Source organism: Rhinopithecus roxellana, chromosome 15 (genome assembly GCF_007565055.1).
Source record: "Rhinopithecus roxellana isolate Shanxi Qingling chromosome 15, ASM756505v1, whole genome shotgun sequence".
Classification (NCBI taxonomy): Eukaryota; Metazoa; Chordata; class Mammalia; order Primates; family Cercopithecidae; genus Rhinopithecus; species Rhinopithecus roxellana.
This window is the reverse complement of record NC_044563.1, coordinates 112,011,436-112,026,679: the sequence shown is the minus strand read 5'-3', so window position 1 is coordinate 112,026,679 and position 15,244 is coordinate 112,011,436. Positions and strand designations below refer to the sequence as shown.

At 42.9% G+C, this 15,244-nt stretch overlaps 1 protein-coding gene across 3 annotated transcripts in view; it reads right to left on the bottom strand.

Moving 5' to 3' along the window:
* The window catches only part of WT1 (WT1 transcription factor), a 47,738-nt gene that overhangs the window by 13,407 nt on the left and 19,087 nt on the right, over nucleotides 1-15,244 (bottom strand). The gene's annotated exons all lie outside the window — the stretch shown is intronic.

Sequence of the window (15,244 nt, the reverse complement as noted above, 5' to 3'; positions counted from 1 at the left end):
TTTTAAAAAAGTATTGGTGGGGGGTTAGTCCAAGAGGGATGCATCAGTATATTTATTTATTTACTTGAGATGGACTCTCGCTCTATCACCCAGGCTGGAGCGCAGTGGTGCGATCTTGGCTCACTGCAACCTCCGCCTCCCGGGTTCAAGTGATTCTGGTGCCTCAGCCTCCGGAGTAGCTGGGATTACAGGCGCACGTCACCACACCCGGCTCATTTTTGTATTTTTAGTAGAGACAGGGTTTCACCATGTTGGCCAGACTGGTCTCAAACTCCTGGCCTTAAGTGATCCACCCATCTCAGCCTCCCAAAGTGCGGGGATTACAGGTGTGAGCCACCAGGCCCAGCCACATCCGCATTTTTAAAACCCTTCAGGTGGGATTAAACTGGCTGCCAGCACTAAGAATTCCATTCTCTGCCTCCATTACTCTTAATAGTTTGTTCCAGGAATCCTGGGCAGGGAGGCAGGTAAGCTGGTGGGCGGATCAGCCCACTCCATCTGATGTAGTGTGGGGAAGCCTGGAGCTGACCCAATACTCACTCACCCAGCAGAGAGAGTGCCTGGACAGGAAGAATGTCTGCCAGGACAACTGAAATGTCCACACCCCCTAGGGCCACAGAAGCTGTGGGGTTTCACATTTACTTCTGGCTCTAAGCATTTTAGAAAGAACTGCCTGCCGCTCTAAACTGCCATACCCTGTCTCCACATCCTTCAAGTAATTTTTGAATTATCTGGGACAGGGGGAATGTCTCAAAGAAGTAACCCCAGGGTCAAACATGCAAAAATTGGGCAAAAATGCCAAACCAAAAGAACATATGCCCTTCTGACCCTTAGGATGTGTTTACCAGGAGAAAAAGGCTGTGTCTGCCTTCCTTACAATTACTTGGTATAGACAGTGGGAAAGTGAGAAGTGATGACAATGGCCATGTGGCAGCAGAAAGACGGCAGGACCAGAATGGTGCCATGGTGCTGCCAGAACATTTTGCCTCAAAGGTTGTGAAGAGAAGCTGCCTTTGCTTGCTTCAGTCATCTGCATGGAGCCACAATGTGACTTACACATTTTCTCTCTTTTTCTTTTTTAGAGCTTGCTCTGTTGCCCAGGCTGGAATGCAGTGGTGTGATCATAGCTCACTGCAGCCTTGAATTTCCAGGCTCAAGTGTTCCTCCTGATTCTGTCTCCCAAAGAGCTGGGACTATAGGTGTCCCACACCATGCCCAGCTGATTTTTATTTTTATCTTTGTAGAAACAGGGTCTTGCTATGTCCTCCATAGGATGGTCTCAAACTCCTGGGCTCAAGTGATTCTCCCACCTTGGCCTCCCAAGATGCCGGGATCACAGGAGTGAGCCACCGCACTTGGCCTACTTTCCACATTTTCTAGGGCTGAAGGAGTTCTAGGGACACAACATTAAAGTTCTGCCATTGAAGGGTAAAAATTAGAAATCTGTCTCAACAGCTAAGCTCTGGGTGTTAGCTGGATTCCTGGAGGGTGGGGGCATGGGAACAGACTTTCCTGAAGACAACTAACTGTCTCATGAAATGAAGCGCTGTGACACTCAAAGGGAACAGCAATCTGCAGAGCCAGATGCAAACCACAAGCAAAAGAAGCAACAAGCAACAAGACAGTGCCTGCCAAATACGCCAGTAGATTCTCCTACCAGGTGCATGAAGAAAAAAAAAAAAAAAAAAAACAGCCAGGCCCCTGCCTATGGGGACTTGGGTCTCCAAAAGACAAATACACCAATGCAATTCCACACTGTGGAAACCTGCGATTCAACACTTCCCAATGTGGTGTGCCCAGAACCCCAGAACACCAAGTATAATGTACTGGCATTTGATGTGGTGACAATTCTCTCTAAATAAGTTTATAAAAAGCACCTCGGTGGTCTGGGAACCACAGACTAATAGAGATAGAAAGGACCTAGAAAGGCCATCTACGCCAACCCCCCTTCAAAGCAGAAATCTCTTCCAGCTCATGCCCAACAGTTGATCAACATGACTGGTGACTAGTTTTCAAGAGAGCCCATTCCATTTTAGGAGAGCTTTAAAAACAAGCCGAAATCTGCCTTCTCGTTTCTGACTCCTGAAGAACCACTGAGAGAATATTACTTTTTAAAATTTTTTTATTTTATTTTTTGAAACAGAGTCTTGCTCTGTCACCCAGGCTGAAGTGCAGTGGCGCGATGTCAGCTCACTGCAACCTCCGCCTCCTGGGTTCACGCCATTCTCCTGCCTCAGTCTCCGGAGTAGCTGGGACTGCAGGTGCCCGCCACCACAATTGGCTAATTTTTTTGTATTTTTAGTAGAGACGGGGTTTCACCATTTTAGCCAGGATGGTCTCAATATCCTGACCTCAAGATCTGCCTGCCTCGGCCTCCCAAAGTGCTGGGATTACAGGTGTGAGCCACCCCGCCCAGCCGCGAATATTACTATTTTACAGCCATCTGTGTGTATCTCCTCTGCCCCATTGTAAAGTTAGCCTTGAATACAAAGACTCCCTGCTCCTCTCTGCATCCTCTAAACTCAGTGACTGAGGCCGGGCATGGTGGCTCACGCCTGTAATCCTAGCACTTTGGGAGGCCGAGGCAAGCGGATCATGAGGTCAGGAAATCAACACCAGGCTGGCCACTATGGTGAAACCCATCTCTACAAAAATACAAAAATTAGTTGGGCATGGTGGCACGTGCCTGTAATCCCATCTACTTGGGAGGCTGAGGCAGGAGAATCGCTTGAACTCGGGAGGCGGAGTTACAGTAAGCCAAGATCGTGCCATTGCACTCCAGCCTGGGCAACAGAGCAAGACTCTATCTCAAAAAAAAAAAAAAAAGATTTCAAACAGTTTTCGTATTTTTCTGTTTTGTTTCCTAGTAGACTTCCTTTTGAGACATAAGATGACTGACCCTGCTGAATGACAGGGAGAAGGGATTTGATGAGTCCTTGGCCAAGATATTCAGGAAGATCACAGGAATTTAAAGCAAGGTGTCATGAGGCTATGGTTCCAAGTGAGGAAAAGAACCGTGAGTCTGAGGCAGGCAGGTAAAGACAAGCGAGAGGAGGTTCAGGGTAATATGACTGCTTCTCCTCTCCTGCCACAGAGGCCACTCTGCTAGAAGCCACTCTCCAACTTAACAAAGATACTTTAGACAACTGTTCCTTTGGTTTTATTGTTCAACCAAGCACAAATCATCCATTTAAGTATTTAGCCCATCATCCCCTTTCCTGTCCACAAGGACACCAAAAATATCAAATATTTTTTGCAATGAAGAGCCACTGTATTAGTAAGCTTCCACTATTGGGCTGGTAATTCTACCCAAAAAGAAACAGGCTTGGGCACATGTCTTGCATGCCGCTAACCAACGTGGGTAATGATCCCTGTTTTCTCCCCAGCTTGTTCTCAAATATCTGGCTTAATAACTTATCCAAGAATTCATGCTAACTCTGTGGTTTCCAGAATCCACTGGGTTTTCTTTCTACTTGAAAACTAAGACATTTATCTGTCTCAACTCTTCAGTCACCTCTCTTATTCTCCATGAATTTCCAGGTTATTGGATGAGAAGGCAGTTATTTTATGTGTTTGCTAAATTGGTCAGAATATAGATTTGACTCTATTTAATTTAAAACAGAGCCACGAACTCAAATATTCCTACAGGGGCCAAGTAAGACAAGTAAAATGAAGGCAGCCCTAAAGAATGAGATGACATTGAACTCACAGGGACGGCCACCCTGGCCACACGACCCTCTGACCAACAGAGGCAGCCACGACTCAGCTCTCCCAGCCAATAACTGTAAACAATGTGAATCCAGCATTGCTATAGCTTTCCATTCTCAAAGAAAAGCAGGAAATCTGGACTTTTTTGAGAGCACCTGAGTTATAAGTTCTTGTAAATAATTGAAGTTTTAAAGAATCACTCTCAGGTCAAATAAAACACACATCTGGCCCAAGGGCCACCAATCTGCAACTTATTGCATGCATCTCATGAGCCTGGTGATTGAGATCAATAACATTTAAGTTTTTAGGGCATGTGGGTGGCTCACGCCTATAATCCCATCACTTTTGGGAGGCTGAGGCAGGAGGATCACTTGAGCCCCAGGAGTTCAGACCAGCCTGGGCAACATCATGGTAAGACCCTGTCTCTACAAAAAAATTAAAATAAAAATAAAAATTAAAAAATGCTGAGTGTGTTGGTGTGCACCTATGGTCCTAGCTAGCTGGGAGGCTGAAGTGGGAAGATCACTTGTGCCCACGAGTTCAAGGCTGCAGTGAGCCATGATGGCACCACTGCACTCCAGACAGAGTAAGACTCTGTCTGTAAAAAATATATATATATTTTATATACATGTTATATATATTTATAAATGTATAATAAAATATATATTGAATATATAAATATATAGAGAATATATACTCATACATAAATATATATATTTTTCAATCCTTAGCAGAACCCTAGGAGTCATTCATTAAGTTGTATCACCTTATACAAATGGCATAACTTCCTCCCTGTCCTCAGCTTCATGTAAATCAAAATAACAGCACTTCCTCCATCAGACTGATGCAATAGGTCAGGTAAGTAAATCACAGTACCTGGTATGCACTCAATAAGTGTTAAACTGTTGCTTATATAGTATTATCCCCACTTTATAGCAAAGAATACTGAGGTTTAAGGAGACATTGCATTATTTGCCCATAGTCAGACAGATGGCAAGTGGCAGACCTAGAGTTTGAGTCCAGGTCAGTGCTTTTCTTCCTTTCAAATGAGCTGGACAATCCTGGTGGTATTAAACCCCACCCTACAGGTTCACTTTTATCATCATGACACTTGAATGACTCCCAGCTCTTTTCTCCAGGGGAATGAATGAAATTAGACATGCTGCAGGTTTTAAAGGTGAACTCGGGTAGAGGGAAAGGACTGGGGTAGAGGAGAGTTGGGGGAGTGGGGAGGGACGGGTTTGAAACATTCCCTCTTTAGCCTTCTTCAACTTCTACTTGGAGGCACAACATGTCATTTTGTATAAATCAGTGGTCCCCAATGTTTTTGGTACCAGGGATCAGTTTTCTGGAAAACCATTTTTCCACAGACCCAGGGTGGGGAGAGGTGGTTTTGGGATGAAACTGTTACCCCTCAGATCATCAGGCATTAGTTAGATTCTTATAAGGAGCACGCAACCTTAGATCCCTCACACGCGCAGTTCACAATAGGGTTCACGCTGCCATGAGAGTCTAATGTCACCACTGATCTGACAGAAGGTGGAGCTCAGGCAGTAATTAGAGGGATGGTGCGGCTATAAATACAGCCTGCTGCTCACCTCCTGCTGCACGGCCCAATACCTAACAGGCCACAGACCACTACCAGTCTGTGACCCGGGGGTTGGGGACCTCTGGTATAAAGAAAGCACAAGGCTAACTGATGGAAATAGCTGCTTATGTGCAATACAGCACGATCTTTACCCCCCACCAAAAAAAAAAAAAAAAAATTATTTCTATTGAACTGGGAAAATAAGCAGAAGCAGTTATCAGCAGAACATCCACTTTGCCACTTCACTTCTGGCAGTGGCCTGGACTGTACATTTTCCCAAACAGTTTTAACATGCATAAAATGTATGCTGAGAAAGTTTGCTTTTCCTAGACAGCTTTAAAATGCATAAATACAGCTGGGTGTGGTGGCTCATGCCTGTAATCCCAGCACTTTGGGAGGCCAAGGCGGGCAGATCACCTGAGGTCAGGAGTTCGAGACCAGCCTGGCCAACATAGTGAAACCCCATCTCTACTAAAAATACAAAAATTAGCCGGGTGGGGTGGTGGGCGCCTGCAATCCCAGCTACTAGGGAGGCTGAGTTGAGAGAATCGCTTTAATCTGGGAGGCAGAGTTTGCAGTGAGCCAAGATCTCACCACTGCACTCCAGCCTGGGCGACAGAGTGAGACTCTGTCTCAAAAACGAAAACAAACAAGCAAACAAACAAAAACGCATAAACACTTTCCTTAGGAAGTCTGCAAAAAGAGAAAAGTGTCCCTCATATAACACAAATTGTGAGCTCTTTTTACACTAGAAACATGTACATTGAGATTTGGCCCAGGAAAAAAAAAAAAAAAACAACAAACACTTAACATTGCAAGAGTGGCTTCTTTAGAAATGATTAACTTTGATATTCCACAGGCATGTGAAAATTAATAAAAAGGAATTGAAGTTTTACAGATGAGGAAAACCAGAGCCGCCCTGAAATCCCTTATCAACAGAAGAGGTAAAAGAGAGAAAAGACAAAGAGCCTTTGGAAGGCAATTAGCATTCATATGAATATTCAAAAAGGGGGAACTTCGGCCTGTCATTTCTCTCTCCCACCTCTAGTTATTGGCCAGGCAGGCATCCCCCCATCTTCACCTCTGTCTTCTCCCCTCTGCAGAGTTAATCAGATTGAAGGGAAGCACCTGGGGACATTCAAACTCTTGTGTCTCTAAAACAGGGAATTTACCCATCAACCCCTCTTCTCTCCCCACCCTTGATACTCAGGGCTCATACATGAGATGCTGAAATGCCTGAAACTTTTCGATGTTGACAGTAAACCCCACTGCAAGCCTTGAGAGCCATCACTCCCTTGTTTAAGGATTTGTGCTAAGAAACTATGCTTCCTTAAAGTTTAAACACAAGAGATGAGGCTGAACACAGCGCCACTCATCAATTACATTTACCTAAAAAAGAAAGAAATAAAAAGGAAAAAAGAAAAGAAAAAAAGAACCCAAATCGAATCAAGCCTCTAGCAAATACAGGGGAGGCCAGGCGCGGTGGCTCATGCCTGTAATCCCAGCACTTTGGGAGGCTGAGGCAGACGGATCACTTGAGGTCAGGAGCTTGAGACCAACCTGGCTAACATGGTGAAAACCCATCTCTATTAAAAATACAAAAATTAGCTGGGCATGGTGGCATATGCCTGTAATCCCAGCTACTCGGGAGGCTGAGGCAGGAGAATCGCTTGAACCAGGGAGTCGGAGGTTGCAGTGAGCCAAGATCACGCCAGCCTAGTGAGAAAGAGTGAGACTCCATCTCAGAAAAAAAGCCTGGGCGTCATGGCTCACCCCTGTCATCCCAGCACTTTGGGAGGCCAAGGCAGGCAGATCACTTGAGGTCAAGAGATCAAGACCATCCTGGCTAACACGGCGAAACCCCATCTCTACTAAAAAATACAAAAAATTAGCCAGATGTGGTGGCACGCGCCTGTAGTTCCAGCTACTTGGTAGGCTGAGGCAGGACAATCGCTTGAACCCAGGAAGTGGAGGTTGCAGCAAGCCAAGATCGTACCGTTTCACTCCAGCCTGGGCAACAGAAGGAGACTATGTCTCAAAAAAAAAGAAAGAAAGAAAAAAGAAAAGGAAGGCAGGCAGGGAGGGAAATAATGAAAGAGAGAGAGAGGAAGAAAGAGAAAGAACAGAAAAAAAAAAAAGAAAAAGAAAAAAGAAATACAGGGGAGACAGGGGAGAGAGGCCCAAGTTTAAAAGACTGTAAGATAAAGCAATCTGCCAAATCCAGATTGTGGGATATTCTACGAGACAACTGACCTGCTATTTCCAATAAACCAATAGCCTGAGAAGAAAAGGGAGGAGGGGGCTGTTATAATATAAGCTGGACTTAGGAGAGGACTACTACCAAATAAAACAAAACACAACAAAACAATAAACCTCTGCATAAATACTGTACTCACCGTGTACTCGTATGAACCATAGACTGCTGGACTTGAATTAATCAGCCCTAAGGGAGTTAGGGCCAAAAGATCCAGGAGCGTTCCCTAGGAATTCTCAGTGGTTATGCCACAATGCTTAGGTTTAACACTTTACTCAATGAATATCCAATTACCCTGTAGCCACAAGTAATTTCAAAAGTCACTTTCATACGCACTTATCAGATCTTATTTGGGCAATGAATAGATATGGATTATTCACATTCAGAGCTGGTGGCAACCTTGCACAGATGCCACTAGATCAACATAAATATTATTTTATTATTTGCTTGAGTGTGACATGCTCCATCTCTTTATTTTAAAGAATAAAATTTTAAAAATACCAGAAATAATTAAATATTTTAAAACACTTGGGATGGGAAAAATCTAAGCATGATCCAAAAGTCAAAAACTTGAAACTGTAAGACAAAAACTTACTATTTTTACCATAAAATAAAAATATCTGACAGAAAAAAACCCATTAACAGAATTAAAATACGAACCAGAGAAAATATTTTCATTACATATGACAAGCAAAATAACTCTTATAAAAAAATAACTCTTTTTCTTTATTATTATTATTTTTAGAGAGATGGTCTCTGTTGCCCAGGCTGGAGTGCAGTGGCATCATCATAGCTCATTGCAGCCTCAAACTCCCGGGCCCAACCAATCCTCCCACCTCAGCCTCCCAAGTAGCTGGGACTACAGGCATGCCACCATGCCCAGCTAATGTTTTAATTGTTTTGTTTTCTGTAGAGATGAGATCTTGCTACATTGACCAGGCTGGTCTTGAATTCCTGCCTCAGCTTTCCAAAGTGCTGGGATTACAAGCATGAGCCACCGAGCCCCACAGAAAGAACTCTTATAAATTAATATTGTTACTAGATGAACTATCCCAGCTTCCAGCTAAAGCCAGCCCCACCAACTTATCTATGGAGCCCCTTCTCTCCCACCTCCTTCAAGGACACTGTTCCAGTGATTCCGTCCCCTCCCAATGACCATTTTTTTCCTTTTGTTTTTTTTCTTTTTGTTTTTTTGAGACAGAGTCTTGCTCTGTTGCCCACACTGGAGTGCAATGGCACGATCTCGGCTCATTGCAACCTCCGCCTCCTGGGTTCAAGCAATTCTCTTACCTCAGCCTCCCAAGCAGCTGGATTACTGGTGTGTGCAACCATGCTCAGCTAATTTTTTGTAAGCTAATTTTTTGTATTTCTGTAGAGACACGGTTTCGCCATGTTGGCCAGGCTGGTCTCAAACTCCTGACCTCAAGTGATCCACCCGCCTTGGCCTCCCAAGGTGCTGGGATTACAGGTGTGAGCCACCATGCCTGCCCCATTTTTTCCTCCTCTTGATCATTCTCATCAGCAAACAAACATACAGATACTTCTATCTAAAGATAAATAACTAAATAAAAACAGAACAATTTAAAACAAAACCACTCATTCTCCCGACCTTCTTTCCCCAGCCAGCTAGAACCCCATTTTTTTTGCTCTCTTTGCAGCAGAACTCCATGAAAGCATGGTCTTTACCTTCTCTCCTTATCTCTTAAACCCATCTGTTTCATGCTTTTGTCTCTTCCCTCTAATCTGTTTAGAGGTAACTGCAATTAATAGTCTGATAAATGTTTCCAGAATTTTTTCTCTAAAGATATAAATACACCTCAAAATGATTTTTTAAACAGTTATCTCTGGGTGGTGAGACGACAGATGAATTTTCTTTTCCTCTTTATTATGTTTTGGTCCAGTCTGAATTTTTTAAAAAATGATAAGCCTCTGTGACTTTTATAATCAGGAGAAAATAGCTGTTTTCATTTTAGATAAAGTCGCCATCTAGGCATACAGAACTACATCTGTTGTTTTAAAAATGAAGAGTTAGAAATAAAGCTAGAATAAATAAACTTGTTCGCTTTTAATAGAAAAACTTCATCTAAAATATGCAGTAGCTCCTCGTTTCGGAGAAACACTTATCTGGATAACTTTTTATTAGTGTAGCTTCTAGATCAATATTCTTCTACCTAGACGTTATGATCTTTTCTTGGGCAGATGACAGGCAGAAGGATAAATGGTGAGTACAGGGTCTCAAAGAGGTCAGAGATAGGAGAAGTCCAAATACTGCTTTGGATCATTAAGGTATCTTCAACTTATCTGATGTAATCTCTCCCTCTCCAATACACACACACACACACACACACACACACACTTTTTTCAATCCTCATTAACCTCACTTCACCTCCCTGTGCTACGATCACTGTGTTCCTCATTTCCAACTTGGCCCCCTTCTCCATCCCAACCTTTCTTTCCTGTCTTTCCCATTCAGCTCCTTTCTTCTCCAGATCTAAACAAACCTAGCATTTTTCCTCACCTCCACCAGATGAAAATAATTCCTTGCTTTAAAATAAAATAGTTAGAATCATGGTATGGAGATAAGTCTGCAGAGCCCAAAATTTTTTTTTGAATATTTTTTAAGAGGCTGAGAATATTTTCAAGAAGTCAAAGCCATCATGACAATTTCGCGACGGACTATAAATATGCATTTGCTGAATTCAATCTCACCTGAAGCCAATCATTTTTATAAGAAAGAAGATGGCACAAAAGTACATGCATGAACAGGAAAGGGTCTAAAATTGTGTGCAACATCTTTATCACCGTAGTTTCATCTGGGCTTTTGGGGGGAGTTTTAATTTCCTTCCCTGTGTAGTTGTATTTTCTAACTATTCTATAAATTATACACATTACTTACATAATGAAAAAATTCAATACATTCATCAAATGCATGTCCAAAAATAAAAGGATAGAAAAGGCCAGCAGCCAGGGAGGGGAAAGAAGAAGCAGAAAAGTGAGAAGCAAAGGAAAGAAGCTTCCGAATCAGTCCACACTAAGTGAGAGGGACACAGAGCTAAGTCACAAGTCTCCATCTTTATCAAACCCAGGAGTCCCATTCTTTGTTCTGGTTGGCAGGGTTAACAGACCCCAGGCCAAGTGCAATGCAAGGCAATAATAAAGAAAAAAAAAACCTCTTTAAATGGTATTAAATGAAACTGTTTAAACGGGGGAAAATTAATAACTTGTTGCTGGGGGTGGAGATGAAGGAGTAGGCTCGGAAATGCTGATATTCACAGAACTGAGGCTCCCCACCTTCACTTTGAATCTCAGGCTCCAGGAGCCACTTAAAAGCGAGCTATCTATTTCCAAGAAGTAAATCTCTTGGACGGGTACCTTATGTTCATGAGCCTGTGAGGGAAGGTGCTGGGCTGTGTATTGGAGCTCCCAGCCAGGGAAGACAGCTATCTCTTTTGGCACAGGTTCTCAGGGATGAGACCATGTCTAGCGGGGATTTTCTCCAGATTCGACAGCCTTGGCCCTACCAAAACGCACAGCTTTGTTTTCACTATACATCACTCATTGTTGAGTCTTTTTTGTTTTTCCTCTCAAGCATCCACAGGTTGAATACTGCATGTTCCCAACAGCCTGTGAACTTCTTGGACTAGCAAAGGGACATTCATTTTGCTGAGCACTCCTTTCACATTTCTATTGTGTTCAATTTCCCACTCCCCCTACCCGAGTCCCCAGAGAATAACTTCTTCCTTGTTTTAATAACTTGGATCACAGTCAAGGTTGATGTGTTTCTCCATTTTGCAGGATATTTTCTTCAGAAGAGACAAAACAGAGGCCAACAGGGTAGGAGAGGTTTGTTCGGAAATCAGCAGCCATTGAGAACACACAGAAAATGTTTTCAAAGAAATAGAAAGCAGATAACACAAGGCACCATCAATAGAAGGCTTCAAAATGGTGGAGTCATACTCAGAAAGATTCCCCAGCAATGTTTTCTCCCAGGGACCCACTTTAAAAATCTAATTTCATTTGTTTGGGGCTGAGGGAGAAGAAGGTGGTTCTTTCTATAAAGTACCTTCTCATTACTTAAATTGAAATACCTTCTCCCATTGGAGGTCATAAAAGTAGCTGTGATCCCAGTGGGTATGCAGAAATTAGAAAATGAGTAAAGGGAGAAGGAGGAGAAAGGAGTGGTTCAGCCACACAAGTATATCCCACCTCTAACACAGCAAGTTTTCATTTCATCTGCCCACCTTCTTTATCAAATCCTATCCCCACCCATTGTAACACTGATCCCTGACATCTAATGAAAGATGTCTCCATGGACTTGCTTGGGATACAAGGAAACAAATCTATTCTTTGTGAAGCCACTTTTTAAAAAAGAAACATTTTCAAGGAAAGAAGACCTGAACCAGCATTCAGTGGGGTTTAGTCTGAGGTACATGATCTTTTAATAAAAAATTGATAATGCCTCTTTTTATGAGTGATATGGAAATTACATCTTTCTTCTCTAAAACATGAGTCAAATCACCAGTTTTCCTGTAATAGATCTACCTTGTCACATGATTTTTCTAACCATTGATTTCAAACAGTGTCAAGACACTAGTTATGAATGAACGCAAAAAGTTATGTGTCTGAATTTGTCTTCATGGAGTATCTTTTCTCAAATGTATTCTCCATATTAATAGTTTTCATACCATGGCAAAAGAAAGTAAATCCAGTATCACAGAGAACAATGACCCCAACCCAGATTTGTCTCCCCTGGGGAAAGGCCAAACTTTCTACTGGAATTACAGATTCAACTAAATCCAGTTCTGGGCTGTTCATAAGTTTGGAGGAGACAGCCAAGATGTCACCATGTTTGAATGCTAAAAGTGAGGCAAACTGTGTGTTGTAAAATCAATCTAGTACATCACAATCAGCATTTTGAAAAATGAAATGGGAGGGAAAGTATCAGCATGCAGAGAAGGTCATAAGAGTATTGCTCAGTGAAAATCTGTGGGGGGGGGGGGGTGTGTGTGTGCATGTGTGTATATGGGCTGTCACTGTAAAGGGTATTTCTAACTGTAGTCACAGTCTAAAAGGTTTCCACTCATTTAAGAAGCTCTAATCTAGGGCCCAGGTCCTGGAGTCAGACAGAACTGATTCCAGCATGGCTCTGCCACTCACTCACTATGTGACCTTGGTTAGTTAGCTTAATCTCTCCACCCTCAGCTGAAAGATGGATGTGGCCAAAGTGTCCTGGAGGTGTTGTAAGATCATATCAGAAGACGAAACATGTACAGCCCCTCATACAGCACCCAATAATGTTAATATACATCCTTAGATGAATGTCCAATTCACAAAATGGAAGCGGAAATTCGTGGATTTACAGTATGTTCTACAGGGATAAATTCACAGTGTGAGAGAAGATGGTAGGCAATTAGCTAATTGTAATTTTTAGGTCTGCAAAAGAGTTGTTCTTTTGTGGAACTATCTGTTGGGCCATCTAGCCTTTTTTATAACAGCTCCCTGAATAAAGTTAATATTCGAGAAATATACATATATATTTTGTTTGTTTGTTTTGTTTTGTTTTGTTTTGTTTTTTGTTTTGTGGAAGGGTCTCACTCGCCCAGGCTGGAATGCAGTGGTCTGATCTTGGTTTACTGCAACTTCTGCCTCCCAAGCTCAAGCAATCCGCCCACCTCAGCATTCCAAGTAGCTGGGGTTACAGGCATGTGCCACCATGTCTGGCTAATTTTTTTTTGTATTTTTTGTAGAGAAGGGTTTTCACCACATGGCCCAGGCTGATCTCAAACTCCTGAGCTCAAGTGATCCACCCACCTCAGTCTCCCAGATTGCTGAGATTATAGGCGTGAGCCACCATGCCAGGTCAAGAAATACATTTTTAGGCAGGGCACAGCAGCTCACACCTGTAATCCCAGAACTTTGGGAGGCCAAGAAGGGGCGGATCGCCTGAGGTCAGATGTTCGAGACCAGCCTGGCCAGCATGGCGAAAACCTGTCTCTACCAAAAATAGTGGCAGATGCCTGTGATCCCAGCTACTCAGGAGGCTGAGGCAGGAGAATCACTTGAACCCAGGAGGCGGAGGTTCCAGTGAGCCGAGATCGTGCCACTGCATTCCAGCCTGGGTGACGGAGTGGGACTCCATCTCAAAAAAAAAAAAAAAAAAAAAAAGAAATACATTTTTATTTCAGAAATCCTTTCAAGATGTAAGTAACAGACCAATGAAAACTCTTCTTATTTTTTTTCTTATGCAGTATTGAACAGAACAAATTGTTCACACTTTGTGCTTCATCCTTAAAATACAGCTTCTGCCTCCTCAGCAAGTGACTAACAGTATGTGTCTAAAGACCTTAAAAAGTATCAAAATTATCTCAACTATGGAAAGATCCAGCTGCAAATACACGCCAAAATTCCTTATCTGTAATTTTTGTAACTGAACAAACAAACCCCTTACAGCATGAAGAAGTTTTTGAAACTGAAACGTACTGCTCACTTCACAATCGTGTTCTGTCTATCCTTGCTATTTAGCTTGGGGAACGTTATCAAGTTCTGAGGAGAGGAGAAAGGAGAAAAGGAAGGGAGCCAGAGAGAAAGGGTGGGACCAAGAAGCCAAGGAACTTAAGACGAGTTAAGAACAGGTAGAAAGGCCAGGCGCAGTGGCTCACGCCTGTAATCCCAGCACTTTGGGAGGCCGAGGCGGGTGGATCACCTGAGGTCAGGAGTTTGAGACCAGCCTGACCAACATGGAGAAACTCTGTCTCTACTAAAAATACAAAATTAGCCAGGTGTGGTGGTGCATGCCTATAATCCTAGCTACTTGGGAGGCTGAGGCAGGAGAATCGCTTGAACCCGGAAGGCGGAGGTTGCAGTGAGCCGAGATGGCGCCATTGCACTCCAGCCTGGGCCACAAGAGTGAAACTCCCATCTCAAACAGAAAGGATAACAGCTAAATGCTATAATTGTCAGCAGCCCCTCAGATGGAAGACGGGAGAGAAATAATTTAAAACAACAGAAAGCCTTTTCTTTGAGGTCCAGAGAGAGGAAGAGGAGATCTGGATAAAATTGCTGAAATTTTGGGGGTGGGGGTGGGGGTGAGGTGAAGAATTCAACAGTAAGTCTTGGAAGATGAAATACAACTCTGTCGATTACTGAAGGGTGAAGCAAATAACAGGACTGGGCCAACACACGGAAGAAGAAAAGAGGGCGGCTGGTTGTGGAGTTTAAGCAGAGAAAAGAAAAAGAAACAGCTACAGAAATGCCCCAGGGTGCAGAGTATAGGGCTGGGGAAGGTGCGAATGTTTGGGAATAAAAACAAACTTTGAAAAACAACAAAAAACAAGTCTTTTCAAACCTGGCCTCAGACTTAGGGTAAGTTCTCCCTGAGAAATTTAAAGGTAAATAAAGAACAAGCAAGTAAGTTAAGACTGAAAGGCTTGACTGATCTAACAAGAATATGTGGCATTATGGTTGTAATGCCACAAATTTAGTATTTAGTATTTCGTATTTTGTGAAATACTCAAAAAGAAATGAACAGGATTCCTATTGCATAATTTTTTAAATTGTTTTCCAGGGGCACATTGATGAGAAATGCCACTCCCTCCATTTCGTCCCCAGCATGTGTATGATGAACAAGAAGAGGTGGGGGCAGGGGAGAGAGACTCTTCCCATCCACCAAATGCTACCCTGATTACCCACATCAG